Source organism: Phyllobates terribilis, unplaced genomic scaffold (genome assembly GCF_046119375.1).
Source record: "Phyllobates terribilis strain yellow unplaced genomic scaffold, ASM4611937v1 Scaffold_12__6_contigs__length_324123572, whole genome shotgun sequence".
NCBI lineage: Eukaryota > Metazoa > Chordata > Amphibia > Anura > Dendrobatidae > Phyllobates > Phyllobates terribilis.
Genome location: NW_027362772.1, coordinates 41914767 through 41933058, shown reverse-complemented (window position 1 = coordinate 41933058; position 18292 = coordinate 41914767).

The following is an 18292-nucleotide window of genomic DNA, read 5'->3' as shown; positions in this document are numbered from 1 at the left end:
AAATTGGAACCCTGACATATTTTTCATTCATTGAGGAAAAGAAGTGCCCGGGCAAAATGATTCTCCAGGTGATCAGAATTATGGTGATTAGGGATAAGAGGATCGATCTGCGAAGGATCAAGTTCAAGTCAAATTTCATGAAATTTAATTAAAAAAAAACTTGCCTGGCCCCATTTCCCACACTGCAGAAGCATTAGAGAGCAGGGTAATATCAGTTTCTTTTGCTTCGCAACCTACCCACAATGCCCTGCAGCTATGTAATCTAGCGGATTATCATACCTTGTACAGTGATAGATGGATGACGCACCCTACGTCATCTACAGATCCTTGTGAATCTTGCACCTGTATAGTTGAAGCTCAGGCCTTCACATCTGCACGTTACGCTTTCCCACTATGTCCTTTCATAGGCTGACGACTATTAACAGGAAGTGAAGTTGGCGCCAACGTATGCGCATTACAGAGCTTTTCTTTGCCCGTAGTAGGCCTACAGTTCATCTACACATAAGGAGGTTTCGCAAGGGCTAATGACATAGCATACATCATCCATATCAGTCAAGGTGGGAGGTTGGCGATTATGCCCAGAAAGAAGGCACAGACCTCCAACCACCGACACCCATCGAACAAGACAGTGCAGATTAGCAATCGGTGATGAAGACTTGTAAAAGATATATTCTGTGGCATTTGGGTGGAGTTGGGTCTTATAAACAGTAGAGATGAGCGTTGTTCGACTCGAGCTGTTCGCCAATCTCAAATTCGAGCTATTTTGGGCGGTGTTCGAGCCGTTCGGCGAACACGAACGATTTGAGAAAAATTCGGCTGTTCGAGGTTATGTTCGATAACTGTTCGTGCACCAAAATCATAACTGGATTTTTTCTCAGTAATGATGAAAATTAATGTTAATACGCAGTTTGAGTGTACAGCGGGGTGGGGGGAGGGGCAGGGGATGGATCTCTGCAGGAATAATGAAGATCTCCATTTTTTTTTCTCTTTCCCGCATTTACAGTGGGGAGGTGCAATCTGTCAGCCTATCAGCAGCGCACACACGGAGCGAAGTGCTTTTTTTCACACAAGCAAGGGTATGTGTCATTGGCAGTGTATGTCACATGTCCTTGCCCTATAAGACCAAGCCATTTTCCCCGTCGCCACCATTTTCTCACTGCTGCAGCTGCGTGTTAGACGGCACCGCTGTTGCTGTGTGCGCTATACCTTGTTAATTTCAAGCCAATTTTCGCACAAATCTACAGATAGCTTGGGAGTAGGGAATAGTTGTGATTGCAGTCCTTTTAAGGACTAGGTTACAGCATTTCCTATGACTTTTATCAGGCAGGTATGTGCTCCTAAATAGATAGATTGTGGGAGTAAAGACTAATTGTAATTGCAGTCCTTTTCAGGACTAGGTTATATCAGTTCCTATCAGTTTTTGCCAGGCAGGTCTGTGCCAGTGCTGTGCAAGTTTTTTTCACAGGATTTGGCTGAATCTAGCAAAGCTAATCCTTTTTGGCCTATTGCAGAATGTGTTAGTCAGTGGAGTAGCCTATCTGTGTTGCAAGATATACCACCTGTGTATAGAATACCAATTTTTTTACTGCACCTAGTGAAGTAAAATCTTTTGGGCATAGCATCATTCTATTAGTCCATCTATACTGACCTCCATCAGGTTGCAAATTGAATATAATTTTTTTCTGCATCTAGCTCTGAAAAAATATTTGGGCTTCTAGCAGTGTGTGGGACTTGTTCTATTAGTCCATCTATACTGACCTCCATCAGGTTGCAAACTGAATATAATTTTTTTCTGCATCTAGCTCTGAAAAAATATTTGGCCTTCTAGCAGTGTGTGAGACTTTCTCTATTAGTCCATCTATACTGACCTCCATCAGGTTGCAAACTGAATATAATTTTTTTCTGCATCTAGCTCTGAAAAAATATTTGGGCTTCTAGCAGTGTGTGGGACTTGTTCTATTAGTCCATCTATACTGACCTCCATCAGGTTGCAAACTGAATATAATTTTTTTCTGCAACTAGCTCTGAAAAAATATTTGACCTTCTAGCAGTGTGTGGGACTTTCTTTATTAGTCCATCTATACTGACCTCCATCAGGTTGCAAATTAAAAATAATTTATATCTGCATCTAGCTCTGAAAAAATATTTGGCCTTCTAGCAGTGTGTGGGACATTCTCTATTAGTCCATCTATACTGACCTCCATCAGGTTGCAAATTAAAAATAATTTTTTGTCTGCATCTAGCTCTGAAAAAATATTTGGCCTTTTAGCAGTGTGTGGGACTTTCTCTATTAGTCCATCTATACTGACCTCCATCAGGTTGCAAACTGAATATATTTTTTTCTGCATCTACCTCTGAAAAAATATTTGGGCTTCTAGCTGTGTGTGGGACTTGTTCTATTAATCCATCTATACAGACCTCCATCAGGTTGCAAACTGAATATAATTTTTTTCTACACCTACCTCTGAAAAAATATTTGGGCTTCTAGCTGTGTGTGGGACTTGTTCTATTATTCCATCTATACTGACCTCCATCAGGTTGCAAACTGAATATAATTTTTTTCTGCATCTAGCTCTGAAAAAATATTTGGCCTTCTAGCAGTGTGTGGGACTTTCTCTATTTGTCCATCTATACTGACCTCCATCAGGTTGCAAATTAAAAATAATTTTTATCTGCATCTAGCTCTGAAAAAATATTTGGCCTTCTAGCAGTGTGTGGGACTTTCTCTATTAGTCCATCTATACTGACCTCCATCAGGTTGCAAATTAAAAATAATTTTTTGTCTGCATCTAGCTCTGAAAAAATATTTGGCCTTCTAGCAGTGTGTGGGACTTTCTCTATTCGTCCATCTATACTGACCTCCATCAGGTTGCAAATTCAAAATAATTTTTTGTCTGCATCTAGCTCTGAAAAAATATTTGGCCTTCTAGCAGTGTGTGGGACTTTCTCTATTCGTCCATCTATACTGACCTCCATCAGGTTGCAAATTCAAAATAATTTTTTGTCTGCATCTAGCTCTGAAAAAAATATTTGGCCTTCTAGCAGTGTGTGGGACTTTCTCTATTAGTCCATCTATACTGACCTCCATCAGGTTGCAAACTGAATATAATTTTTTTCTGCATCTAGCTCTGAAAAAATATTTGGCCTTCTAGCAATGTGTGGGACATTCTCTATTAGTCCATCTATACTGACCTCCATCAGTTTGCAAATTAAAAATAATTTTTTGTCTGCATCTAGCTCTGAAAAAATATTTGGCCTTCTAGCAGTGTGTGGGTCTTTCTCTATTAGTCCATCTATACTGACCTCCATCAGGTTGCAAATTGAATATATTTTTTTTCTGCATCTACCTCTGAAAAAATATTTGGGCTTCTAGCTGTGTGTAGGACTTGTTCTATTAGTCCATCTATACTGACCTCCATCAGGTTGCAAACTGAATACAATTTTTTTCTGCATCTAACTCTGAAAAAATATTTGGGCTTCTAGCTGTGTGTGGGACTTGTTCTATTAGTCCATCTATACGGACCTCCATCAAGTTGCAAAATGAATATAATTTTTTTCTGCATCTAACCCAGCCAATAGTTTTGGCCTAATACCACAGTTTAGCCACTCAGCTCTGCTCGGTTCCCATCCATTGTTTTTTTGTGCAAACAACTCCAGAGTTGTGAATTAGTTAACCACCAAAATGAGTGGAAAAAGGCCTGCTGCTGGTGGAAATGGGAATAGGCGTGTTGGGAAGGGGATAAAAGGTTGTGTCCATGGGGTAGGTGTTAAAGCAACAGTAACATCTGCAGAAGAAAGACCATCTTCCAGCCAAACTAAAATGTCTACTTCTTTTAGCGGACAATGTGATAAGATCCCTTTCTTACGGCCACTCCAATCGCTACAAATTCCAGATGAGGCACAAAAACAGCAGGTGCTTCAATGGATATCAAGTGCTCCTTTAAGTGGGCTCTCCTCCACATCAACTTCAACATCACAAATACTCCAGTCCTCAAAGGTGTCACCCCAATCGCACTTGCTTCCTCACAGCTCCCAAATCTCCAGCTGCCCGTCTGAGTATGAGGTAGAACAGATGGTTGAGTCTGCAGAGCTGTTTACTCATACTATAGCCTGGGAATCAGAGGTCGACTCCAGCGCTTCTGTGAATCCAGACGAGGAAATGATCTGCACTGATGCCCAGAATCTTTATGAGTCGGATCCAGGACCAGACGCAGAAGGTTCTGACCATAATGTAGACCCTCATTCCCAAACTGTAATTCCTGTTGGTGGAGACAATGAGGAAGACGATGATGAGACTCAAATACCTGATTGGAGCGACAACTTTAGTTTTTTGTCAGGGCAGGAACAGGTTGGCTCTGAGGAAGACGGGTGTGATAACGCACAGGGTGATGATGATGAGGTTGGAGATCCCACTTACTGTCAACCCACAGTCAGCCAAGAGATGAGGTCAGCAGAGGAGGTGGAGGAAGATGCTAGTGACGACGAGGTCAGGTTGCGCGTTCCTGGACAGAGACGTAGTACTGGAAGCACGTCAACAACTGCATCCTCAAACACAACTCTGCCTCTCACCACAAGTCGTGGTGGCTCTTCAGGTCGCATGGATGCTAAGCCTTGCATAGCTTGGGCATTTTTTCAGATCGATAAATATGACCCAACTCGTGTTATCTGTAACATTTGTCAGCAAAAGCTAAGTAGAGGCCAAAAAATACATAGTTTGAGTACTTCATGCATGAACCGGCACATGGACATGAAGCATAAGTTGCAGTGGGAAGCTCAGTGTGCTACAATGCATCCTAGCCGGCCGGGCCAACCACCGTCTGCCATATCTTGTGCATCCGCGGCCTCTTCATCCTCTGTGACTGGGGGGACAGCAGTCACACCTGTTTTGGGGCGCAGACCTGCCACCTCTTTACCCGCAACAGCCAGCGTGATTGGCAGGTCATCATTTTCTTTGGAGGTGGTAACACCAGCTGATGTTGAGTGCTGTCCGACATCGACAGCACCACCTTTGGATCAAGGCAACCTAACATGTCCGCCTGCATCTTCCTCACAGACCGGCAGTTTGCCGGGGACACCCTTATCAACCCCGTCTAAGCACAATAGCCAGCCCTTGGTCCCTCAGATGTGGACAAGTAAAAGACCATTTCCTCCTAGCCATGAGAAAGCTAAGAGGTTGAATTTCACCATCTGCAAGCTCTTGGCTACAGAAATGCTGCCTTTCCGCCTGGTGGACACAGAGGATTTTCGAGACCTTATGTCCGTCGCAGTGCCCCAGTACCAGATGCCCAGTCGGCACTACTTCTCAAAGAAAGGTGTGCCTGCGCTCCACCAGCATGTCGCACACAACATCACCGCTTCTTTGAGAAACTCTGTGTGTGACAGGGTGCATTTCACGACAGACACTTGGACGAGTAGGCATGGACAGGGGCGTTACATGTCGCTGACTGGGCACTGGGTAACTATGGTGACAGCAGGACAAGGGGCTGCTGTCCAAGTCTTGCCGTCCCCACGAGTTGTGCGTCAATCCTCTTTATGTCAAAGTTCCTCCACTGCTTCTGCCTCCTCAACCTCCTCTCGGTCTTCCACCTGCACCCAAAGCCTGTCTGGTCATGTCACAAGCTTTCTAACTGCGCAGAAGGGATCCTGCACACCTCCTTACTATGCTGGCAGTAGGGCTCAACGTCATCAGGCGGTTTTTACATTATAATGTCTGGGAAATGTGAGTCACACAGCTGAGGAGTTGTGGTCAGCTCTGGAGAACCAATTTCATGAATGGTTGTCTCCACTGGACCTGAAACCAGGGAAGGCCGTGTGCGACAATGCTGCAAACCTGGGTGCGGCCCTTCGCCGAGGCAATGTCACACACGTGCCTTGTATGGCTCACGTGTTGAACCTGGTTGTCCAGCAATTTTTAGCCCACTATCCCAGACTAGATGGCCTTCTGCAGAGGGCATGGTCGATGTGTGCTCACTTCCGCTGTTCGCATCCCGCAACTCAGCGACTTACATCTCTACAGAAGTCGTTGGGCCTGCCACTTCACCGGCTAAAATGCGATGTGCCTACCCGGTGGAATTCAACTCTGCACATGTTCCAGCGACTGTGGCAGCACCGACAAGCCCTGGTGCAATACGTTCTGACGTATAGCCTGGGCCAACGAGATCCAGAGGTGGGGCAAATCACGCTGGAGGAGTGGTCTCAGATCAGGGACCTATGCACCCTTCTGCACAGTTTTGAAATGGCGACGAAGATGTTTAGTGCTGACGATGCCATTATCAGCATGACTATTCCGGTGATTTACATGCTGGAGCACATGTTAAACAGAATTCGGAGTCAGGTGGTGACACAAGAGGAGGTGGAGGAAGTAAAGGACGAGGAGTTGTATGCGGAAGGGCTAACATCTGCAAGGTCCAGACGGTCGGCAGCACCAAGGCGGCAGGCATGTGAGGGTGGGGGAGATGGTTTTACCAGGGCGCATGGTAGCAGCCAAACTAGTGAGGAAGGTGCAGGAGCCCAGGAAGAAGTGGAGGACGAACTGATGGAAGACTCATCAGATGAGGGAGACCTTGATCACATTTCTGTTGTACGAGGTTGGGGGGAGAGGACAAAGGAAGGAAGCATGATTGTTACCTCGCCACCAACACAACAGGGACTTGGTGCTCCTGGATGCGTAACACACATGAGTGCATTCTTGCTGCACTACCTACAACATGACCCTCGAATTGTAAGAATTAGAAATAATCCTGACTACTGGGTTGCCACACTGTTAGATCCCCGGTACAAAAGTAAATTTGCAGAAATTATTCCTGCCATAGAAAGGGATGCACGCATGCAGGAGTATCAGCAGAGACTGTTGCAGAATCTTACATGTGCTTTTCCACAAAACACCAGTGGTGCACGTAGTGAATCTCACAGTTCCAACTTGCCAACCGTGGGACCGTCAACTGTTCAGCACTCAAACCGTAACAGAACCACAGTATCTGCTGGTAACATCAATTTTGCGGAATCATTTCACCACTTTTTTAGCCCATCCTTTGCAAGGCCACAGGAGACAAGAAGTCTGACACATAGTCAACGCCTAGAGACGATGGTACAGGAGTATCTCCAAGTAAACATTGAAGCCATGACTGTGTCACTGGACCCTTGCTCTTTTTGGGCTTCCAATCTGGATAAATGGCCGGAGCTAGCCACTTACGCCTTGGAGATCTTGTCATGCCCCGCAGCCAGCGTTCTGTCTGAACGTGTGTTCAGCGCTGCTGGTGGTGTGCTGACAGATAAGCGCACGCGGCTCTCCACTGATAATGTAGACAGACTCACGTTCATAAAGATGAACAAATCATGGATCCGAAACGACTTTTCTACCCCTGTGTCATCCTGGGGAGAGTAAAAGCTTGATGATTGGTTAAAATCACCCTACCAACCGTTTTAAGCTTTCAAATTACTAATCATGTTTATCTGTATCTTGGCTGGAAAATAATTTGGGCTTTGCAGCAGTGTGCAGCACTGATTCTATTAGGCCATCTATAATAAGCTCCACCAGATTTAAAATTACTAATCATGTTTATCTGTATCTTGACTGGAAAATAATTTGGGCTTTGTAGCAGTGTGCAGCACTGATCCTATTAGGCCATCTATACTAAGCTCCACCAGATTTAAAATTAATAATAATTTTTAGCTGCATCTAGCCCGGAAAATAATTTTGGGGCTCCGAGATGCGCAAGACACATAAGTGCCTTCTTGCTGCACTACCTGCAACATGACCCTCATATTGTCAGAATTTGAAGTAATCATGACTACTGGGTTGCCACACTCTTAGATCCCCCAAACTTTTCCATCAACCTTTTCATTTTAATAAAGACCAAAAAAATGGTCATTTTTGAAATTATAAGCATTAGCAGGTTATTAGAAACTGAAATCAAACAGTTTTCAACTCAAAACTTTATTCTAGGTGATGTTACATTTTCACATAGGACCCCTTGTTCGAAAGGAGCTTCTGAACTCTCTCGTCCATTGAATTTGTCAGGTTTTGGATGGTCTCTGCTTCAATTGTTTTGCATGAGGACAGAATACCCTCCCAGAGCTGTTGCTTAGATGTGAACTGCCTCCCGCTATCATAGACAATCCTTTTGATGATGCTCCAGAGGTTCTGAATGGGGTAGAGGTCAGGGGAGCATGGGGGTCACACCATAAGTTTGTCCCCTTTTATGCCCATATCAGCCAGAGATACAGATGTTTTATGTGCAGCATGAGATGGTGCATTATCATGCAAAAAAATTATCTTGCTGTGAAATACACGGTTCTTCTTCATGAACCATGGCAGGAAGTGCTGTTTAAGAAAATCCACATACATTATGGAGTTCATCTTTAGCGCCTTCAGGGATCCTAAAGGGGCCGACAATCTCTCTCCCCATGATTCCAGCCCAAAACATTACTCCACCTCCTCCTTGTTGGCGCTGTAGCCGTGTTTGTGTGTGGTGTCCATCAACCAGCCATCCTCCACTCCATCCATCTGGACCATCGAGCGCTGCACGGCACTCATCCGTGAACAAAACAGTTTTGAAATCAGTCTTCATGTAATGTTTGGCCCACTGGAGCCGTTTCTGCTTGTGTGAAGTGGATAGAGGAGGTCGACAGGATGGCGTATGCACAGCTGCAAACCTCTGAAGGACCCTGCATCTTGTTGTTCGGGGGACGTTGGAGGCACCAGCAGCTTCAAAAACTTGTCTGCTGCTAGGACAAGGCTTTTTTGCCGCTGCTCTTTTAACCTGACGTAATTGCCTGTAGGAAAGAGTCCTCAATTTGCCCTTATCAGCACGCACACGTGTGTACTGTGAATCAGCTACATACTTCTTGATTGCCAAGACACTTCATCCTGATCATCGCACAATGTTGATTGTAGTCATGCCTTGACCTAAACACTCCACAATTTGTTGCTTCTCAGCAGCCGACACATCCTTTTTCTTTCCCATTTTGGCAGAAAATGTAGGCTGCTTAATAATGTGAGACAGCCTTCTTAAGTAGTCTTGCCTTTCATTGGACACACCTGCCAAACTAATTAGCACAGGTGTCTGCAATTGCTTACAGTGATATAAAGAGCCCTGACAGATATCACCATCAATGAGTTTAACTGACAAACAAACAAATTCTTCCCTTATCACTCCTAAACACTTTTTGCATAATAATTTGGAACACAGTGTACATGAGCTTTTCCACAAAACACCAGTGGTTCACGTAGTGAATCTTAGAGTTCTAAATTGCCAACCGTGGTCTGTATGGAGTTGTTCAATAAAGGGCCCAAAATTAAGATAACATAGATGGGAGAGGTCTCTATGAATAGGAATTCCTAAGTATTTGATACCCTGTGAGGGCCAGGCAAAGGGAAAGTTGGACTGGATGGAATCCTATATGGATTTGGGGAGGGAGACATCGAGGGCCTCAGACTTTGCTGCATTGATTTGAAAATTTGACCATGTAACAAAGTGATCTATTTCAGCCATAACAGCAGGGATGGATATATGTGATTGAGTGATATATACTAGGACATCATCAGCAAATAGAGAGCACTTGTACTCGGTGCCTCCCACCTTAATCCACCTAATATTGGGGTTATGGCGAATTGATGAGAGCAGGTGCTCCGTCACTAGGATGTATAAGAGAGGGGACAGAGGACATCCCTGCCTTGTCCCATTGGTGATTGTGAAAGGTGATGAAAATATTCTGATTCACCCCCTGGGCCTTCGGACACCCAGAGCCGGACCCTTTTTGGTCGATGCTGGTGGTTGTAGTCTTCGTGGCGGCGACCCGGTTCCGTGGATCAGGGTGGTCAAACCAGTGGCGGAACTATTTATGTGGTTTTGATGTTTAAATGTCCGACTACGCCACCCGTGGATTGCGGTCAGAGTGAACCGCCGCTGCAGGGCAGACCGCTGAGGCTGGTGTTGTGGGTGCAGCAGAGCGTAGCATAACTCCCCACGGGAGGAGTATAGCCTCAGGGCAGTGTATGCGGAGGATGGGGGTGATGGTGCAGGGCAGCAGCAGTAACGAAACGGAGTCAGTGATGCAGTCCAGGGCCTTTACTCACAGTTCTTATTATCCAGACCACGTCTGCAGGTAACGGCTGCCCACGTCGTAATGTGCTCAGCAGGTGAGGGGCTCAGACAACTCCCAGATAACTTTGTAGCGCTTCACAGGACCCCCTTTGTGTGTCCTTTGTCTGGCCTTTCTTACCAACCCTTCTGTCCGGCTGCCTCGGGCCTCCTCTTGGTAAACTTGGCGCCAGTTTCCCTGACCCTATGTGGTGCCTTCCTAGCGGGTGTAGCGAGGGGCTGCGCCACATAAAATGTCACAGCCTCCGGTTTCTAGCTGAGGGTCGTTTCCTGCCTCCACTAGTTTCGGGGACCGGTCTCCCCCTTTGGCCTGACCCCTCCACGCAGGTGGATTCGGGCGTGCGGTGGTGACTCACCCGTCCGCACCCCTGGGATCCCTTCATTCCTCATTCCTGTAGCCTTCTCCGCTCCTCTTTCTTCCTTCTCCCTCTTCCAGGCCTGGGCCTCTGTTACTAGGCCCGCCTCCGGAGCAGAGCTCATGCAGAGCTCCTGCTCCCTGCCACTTCTGCTCAGACTTCTCTGCACTGAACTAAGATGGTGCCCACCTTTTATACTCCCTTCTCAATGCACCCAGGAACTGCTTCCTCCCTGCTCCTGCACTACAGGGTTCCCCTTCCTCAGTGTTCCCTCCCCCCACTCCAGCCAGGGACAGGGACTGTCGTGCCCATCTCAGAGGCATATTGGTCACCCTGCCCCACGGCAATGTGGTGTAATGCATGCAGGTGTCGGGTCCTGATCCACACTCCATCCTTACCTGAGAGTGAGATATCACACCTCTGGGTGAGGTGCAATACCTCTGTAGCAACCGAGCCCTCAGGGTGCTACAGTTCCATTTATCTTCAGCCTAGGTGACGTATTGTGATACAGGGCCGTAATTTTGGCTATAAAAGGGTCCCCTAGACCCCTACCCCAAGCTTTTTAAGAGAATCATATATGGCGTGCCAGGAGACTCTATGGAATGCTTTCTCAGCATCCAACGAGAGTATCTAATTACAAATTTTTAACTGCATCTAGCCCAGGAAATACTTTGTGCCTAGTAGCAGTGTCTGCTAGTCAGCGGATTATCCCGGCTGTTAAGCAAGCTACACCACCTGTAGTTTGGACACTTAATTTTTTCAAAGGAAATGCTTCGGGACCACGGGATACTCAGTGAAGAGCATCAGGAGGCACCCCAAGGCATAGGGGCTGGGACTGGCAGTAGGATGCCTTGCGGTGGACAGCCGAGCTCGATCCTTATAAAAGCTTTTTAACTGCAGCAGCTTTAGTGGACGCTACTGGAGCTGGAATTACGCGGCTGCTGGCATGAGACTTGCCCTCCAATAGATCCTTGTAAATGGATTTAAAGTGTATTCATTCAAATTAGAGGGACATGTTAAATTAAAAAGCTTAGAGCTGCCTCCACCACAGGGGGGCTCGCTCGACCCACCAGCGGACAGGCACCAGTATTGGGAGAGGGGGGTTGGCCGTCAGGATTCACCGCGGCTCTGGCACAAACCCGGCGACGCGGAGGTGGCACGGGCAGGAGCGGACTGAACGTGTTGGCTTCTCACTTTTTGGATTTTAGAAGGGCATGACATGCCTATATCTGTGTCTCCCCCTCCTTTTACTCCTCCACCTCTTTTCGTTTCGCATGACTATATGTACTTGTCACTTTTCCATGTGTTAGTTGTGTCTTCTGAGCAGTTTGTCAGCTTTTGGACACCTTTGAAGGTGTTTTCTATGTGTTTCTATGTGTTTTTGTTTGCCTGCCATTGGTTTTAACGGTGTTCGAAGGTGTTCGACGAACAGTTCGACTAACAGTTCGGCGAACACACGGGTGTTCGACGAACCGAACCGAACTCGAACACTACGGGGGTGGCTCAACGCTAATAAACAGGTCAATGGACTGCGATAATAGACCAGTTAAAGATGATGGCTTTAATTTATATGACGAAAACCTGGTGTTGGGTTCCCTTTACATTTCATACTTTTGTTCATTCCAATTTTAACCTCAGGCGCCTCATCATGCTAATGTTTGGATTAGTAATGGTAAGGTTCTTTAACCCCTTCATGACCTTGCGATTTTCCGTTTTTCTGTTTTCGTTTCTTGCTCTTCTTCTTCCCAAAGCCATAACTTTTTTATTTTTCCATCAAAATGGACAGGCGAGAGTGTAACATTCCTGGCATCGTGCTTGCATGCTGCACCACCTCCCACCATGCAAGACCGAAATCTTACCTGTCCGTCCATGCTGCAGTCTTTGCTCCAGTCCCTGCTGTGTCCATGTCTCATATGATTGCTTAGAGCGTCGGCGCAGCTTTCTGCTTGTTTCTTATAGCTACTGTGTGCACAGTCCTAATGCGTACCCAGCCTATTGCTGTCAGTCACTGGATACTTAAACCCCCTTCACCCAGTAGGAGTTGCCTGAGCAACACTTTCACTCAGTTTGTCTTTGCAACTGAGTTGCCAGGTCCTGTCCTGTATCTAGTCTGTTCTGCCACCCTTGGGGCTGAGTACCCAGGGCCGCTACCTATACCTCTGACTTTTAGTCTGTTTCCGCCACCCTGGGGGCTGAGTAACCAGGGCCGCTACCTGTATCTCTGACTTCTAGTCTGTTTCCGCCACCCTGGGGCCTGAGTTCCCAGGCTCGTTCCTGTATCTTGTTCCCGGTTCAGTTCCTGTCTGAACAGTGTCCTAGCGCATTACTTTTTTCTCTCTATGTCCATACCTTCCCCTTTTCTGCAGTGTCTGAACCTGCACCTAACTCCAACTAGTTGTCTCTGTACTTCTGTTTGTGAGTTTTGTGTCCACTCGCTACTTCATTGTAAGTACCTTGTGTGTATCTGGTTCTGCTTGTCCCCTTTCCCTGCCTCTGTATCTACCTCCATCTTCCTGTATTTTCCAGTCTGTTCCATGTGACTAGAGCCCTGTCCTGTCTGCCTTCACCTTCTGCTCTGTTCTGCTCTGCTTGTTCACCGCTCCGGCGGTTCCGCTCTTCCCGCTTGTTCACCGCTCCTGCGGTTCTGTTCAGCTCTGCTTGTTCACCACTCTGGCAGTTTCACTCTGCTCCGCTTGTTTACCGCACCTGCGGTTCTGTACTGCTCTGCTTGTTCACCGCTCCAGCAGTTCTGCTCTCTTCCGCTTGTTTACCGCACCTGCGATTTTGCTCCGCTCTGCTTGTTCACCACACCTGCGGTTTTGCTCCGCTCTGCTTGTTCACCGCGCCTGCGGTTTTCCTCCTCTCTGCTTGTTCACTGCACCTGCGGTTTTGCTCCGCGCTGCTTGTTCACCGCACCTGCGGTTTTGTTCCGCTCTGTTTGTTCACTGCACCTGCGGTTTTGCTCCGCTCTGCTTGTCCACCGCACCTGCGGTTTTGCTCTGCTTTGCTTGTTCACTGCACTTGCGGTTTTGCTCCGCTCTGCTTGTTCACTGCACCTGCGGTTTTGCTCCGCTCTGCTTGTTCACCACACCTGTGGCTCTGTTCCTGTATCCCAGTCTGTATTGGTCCTTATCCAGCCTGCGTTGATACCTGCCAGTATCTGCATATTTGCATTCCAGACGTGCCTGTCAGCACCCGCCTGTCTGCATACCAGCCGTGCCTGCCAGTACCCACCTGCCTTCATACCAGCTGTGCATGCTAAGTACCCACCTGCCGTCATACCAGCCTTACCTGCCAGTACCCAACTGTCTGCATACTAGCTAACCTGCCTGTTCCTGCATTCCCCGGTGTGGGTCAACAGCTGTGATCGGGGTCTGACCTGGAGTAGCACCTGGTCCCTTTGCTCGGTTCCTCCCTGGTTCACGGAGTCGACTGAGCCGCCGTGAGACCTTGGTCGGACCCGGTTGATACTTAGTTATGCCCCTCCAGGCACTCCTCGGTTAATGGTCCAGTGGAATCACTAATCACGCTCATGACAGTCAGTCCGGGCGCGAGCGTTACACTTTGCTTAATCCATGGTTCCCATTGAGCCCCACGGCCCTTCGCTCTCCCAGACATTTGAATCCTTGTCTGACGAATACATGCACCAAGAAAAAAATTCTTCTCAAGCTGAGGTCCAGATGATATACACACCAGCCCAAATGGAGCTATCAGCACTTGTTCCTGCGGATCCACCACGGTACTATGGGGATCCAAAACAAAGCCGTGCATTTGTGGAGCAATATATGCTGCATTTCAAATTCTATGCTCACTATTTTCCCACTGATCGGGTGAAAGTAGCATTCATGATGTCCTATTTAGCGGGTGATGCCTTGAATTGGATCACCCCCCTATGGGAAGCATGGGATCCTATTGTCTTTGACCTGCAGGCCTTCCTGGCGGCCTTTCTAATGGTCTTCAATGACCCTAATCCTGAGGCTTCTGCTAAAGCTTCCCTTCCCAGTATCCTGAAGCAGCCCCGATGGGTAATGTGTGTAGGTAGCCTACCAGTTCTCCAGCCTGAAGAGACTGCTGCCCACACAGAATCCACACAGGATGACAATGCTCAAAAGAATACTTTCCTTCCCAACCGCAAGAGGCAGTTCAGTTGTGCAAGGCATAGAGGTAAACCGTCACGCCAGGTTCTGTCCTCCCAATGACCTCCTGTTCCCCAGCCTGTAGAGGCAGCTCTCCGCACAGAATCCATGAAGGATGACTATGTTCATCAGGCAAAGCAGAGGCCAGAACTCAGTCACAAAATTGGATTGCTGTCACGCTGCGGTTGTTTGGGACCCCCTGACGGTCTTTTTCCAGTGAAGGTTGTAGAATCCAAAGACATTAGGCCTGTAGGAGAGGCTGCCCTTGGCGTTAGTGTTTCCTCTTCACAGATGACCATGACTGTCTCCGTGGCAAGTGAAGGCCTTGGTTTAACCGGAAGTTTCGGGCTTAAAGTCTTGAAGAGTCGGTGTTTGATTCCCGTCCAACAACTCTAGAAGCCGGTTTGGGCATTGTCAGCGGAAGGACGAGCCCTACTCAGAAACAATCAAAATATGTCTGTACAAATTAAGCTCCAGAATGGAGCATTACACATTCCAGGTGCTGTCTGGTTTACCCACAGGTCGTCCAGAGTCGAGAGATCTAGTGCCCGCTCAGGTCTGGAGATCCTGCATGGTGTTTCCTGCGGGACTGCTGAGGTGCAAGGGGTGTCCAGTCCCCATATCTGCAGGACAGTCAGCAGTTTCTTCTTTTTCACCAGATCTGCTAGTCGCTGATTCGCTGTACGCTGAAGTCTCCGAAGGAAGGGAAGCAGAGGCATTGTCCCCACACAGTCTCGACAATTGTACCAATGATCTGGCTTTAGGCACCGCCCCGCCTCGCAGACGTGTCATCTCAGAAACCAGACTGAATTTGGTCCCTAAGCAAGGATCCTCCATCTCTAACAAATCTGGCAAGAAGTCCATTAAGGCAGTGGCTACCTCCAAGTCTCTGCACCCCTCCAACCAGGCGGAGGACCTCGAGTTGTCCCGTGAATCCTTTGGGGTACTCCCCGATGATAACAAATGGAAAGAGACTTTTCTGCACCCTGTACCTGGTACTTCGCCCACTTCATCCAGTAAGCTTGGCAAATTGCACGTCAAGGCTGTAGTTTCCCCCGAGTCTCTGCACCCCTCCAACCCGGTGGAGGATCTCCAGTTGTCCCGTGAATCCTTTGGGGTGCTACCTGATATTAATAAGTGGAGAGAGACTTTCCTGTGTCCTGTTCCTGGTACCTTGCCCACTTCATCTGTTGCTGAGGATGGCAAGATGGAAGAAAGCATCCTAGTTACCAAGACGATGAGACCAGCTTTGTTCCCTCTAGTGGACAGAAGAGGAAATCTTCTTGAGGAGAAGGATCCACCTCCAAATTCCCTGCAGATAATCCTTTCTGGCTGGAGGAAGAGGGGGTGTAAAGGGGGGGACTATAACATCCCTGGTGGCGTGCTTGCATGGTGCACCACCTCCCACCATGCAAGACCGCAATCTTACCTGTCAGTCCATGCTGCACTCTTTGCTCCAGTACCTGCTGTGTCCAAGTCTCTTGTCTGATTGCTTAGGGCGTCGGCACAGCTTTCTGCTTGTTTCTTATAGCTACTGTGTGCACAGTCCTAATGCGTACCCAGCCTATTGCTGTCAGTCACTGGATACATAAACCCCCTCCACCCTGTAGGAGGTGCCTGAGCAACACTTTCACTCAGTTTGTCTTTGCAACTGAGTTGCCAGGTCCTGTCCTGTATCTAGTCTGTTCTGCCACCCTGGGGGCTGAGTACCCAGGGCCGCTACGTGTACCTCTGACTTTTAGTCTGTTCCCACCACCCTGGGGGCTGAATACCCTGGGCCGCTACCTGTATCTCTGACTTCTAGTCTGTTTCCGCCACACTGGGGGCTGAGTTCCCAGTCTCGTTCCTGTATCTTGTTCCTGTCTAAACAGTGTCCTAGCCTGTTACTTGTTGCTCTCTATGTCCGTACCTTCCCTTTTTCTGCAGTGTCTGAACGTGCACCTAACTCCAACTCATTGTCTCTGTACTTCTGTTTGTGAGTTTTGTGTCCACTCGCTACTTCATTGTAAGTACCTTGTGTGTATCTGGTTCTGCTTGTCCCCTTTCCCTGCCTCCTTATCTACCTCCTGTTTTCTAACCATCTTCCTGTATTTTCCAGTCTGCTCCATGTGACCAGAGCTCTGTCCTATCTGCCTTCACTTGCTGCTTTTTTCTGCTCTGCTTGTTCACCGCTCCGGAGGTTCCGCTCTTCCCGCTTGTTTAGCGCACCTGCGGTTCTGTTCTGCTCTGCTTGTTCACCGCTCTGGCGGTTCTGCTCTGCTCCGCTTGATTACCGCACCTGCAGTTTTGCTCCTCTCTGCTTGTTAACCGCACCTGTGGTTTTGCTCCTCTCTTCTTGTTCACCGCACCTGCGGTTTTGCTCCGCTCTGCTTGTTCACCGCACCTGCGGTTTTGCTCCGCTCTACTTGCTCACTGCACCTGCGGTTTTTCTCTGCTAGTCCACCGCACCTGCGCCTCTGTTCCTGTATCCCAGTCTGTACTGGTCCCTATCCAAGCTTGCATTCATACCTGCCAGTATCTGCCTGTCTGCATTCCAGGCGTGCATGTCAGCACCCGCCTGTCTGCATACCAGCCGTGCTTGCCAGTACCCACCTGCCTTCATACCAGCCGTGCCTGCTAAGTACCCACCCGTCTGCATACCAGCTAACCTGCCTGTTCTTGCATTCCCCAGTGTAGGTCAACAGCTGTGACCTGGGTCTGACCTGGAGTAGCACCAGGTCCCTCTGCTCGGTTCCTTCCTGGTTCATGGAGTCGACTGAGCCGCCGTGCGACCTTGGTCAAACCGGGTTGATGCTTAGTTACGCCCCTCCAGGCACTCCTCGGTTGATGGTCCAGTGGGATCACTAATCACGCTCACGCCAGTCAGTCAGGGCGCAAGCGTAACAGAGAGCTCATTTTTTTGCGGAAAAAGGTTTTTTTTTGAACGACACTTTTTATTTTACCGCATAGTGTACTAGAAAATTGGAAATAAATTCCAAGTGTGTTGAAATTGCAAAAAAGTTAAATTCCACAATTGTTTTTTGGGTGTTTTATTTATCATGTTCACTTAATGCTAAAGCTGGCCCAGCAATGTCATTTCCCAGGTCAGTACGAGTACACAGATGCCAAATATATATAGGTTATCTTTTATTTAAATGATGAAAAAACATCCAAAGTTTGCAAGAAAAAAAATGGTGCCATTTTTCGAGACCCATAGCATCTCCATTTTTTGGGACCTGGATGCTTCATCCTTCTTATATATAGCAGAAATCATCATGTCCTATAAACATTAACCCCCGGCTATCATGGCAACCCACCAGCACCTCGTGATCAGCCGAGAGAGGCACCCATCGGCGTGTCTTGTGTTGCACTTCCGTCGGACCTGAGTTAAAAGCAGCTGTCGGAGATTGACAGCGGCATTTAACATGTTAACAGCCGCGGGTGGATTGCGATTCAACCCTTGGCTCTTAGAAGCATATGACAGCTGATCAAATCAGCTGTCATGTGCCAGCCAGAAAAGACGAGGGCTCAGTGACAGAGCCTGCATCAATTAAAGAACACGACCTATCACGTACCTATACGTCATAGGTTGTGAGGTGGTTGAAGGGTTGATACTGACTTTTAGGATTGCTACCCCCATTAGGTGGCGCTAGAGTTCAATTTTTTTCCACCTTGAAGAGGCTATTTTTACATTAACATTTCCTGTTGAGCATTGAAT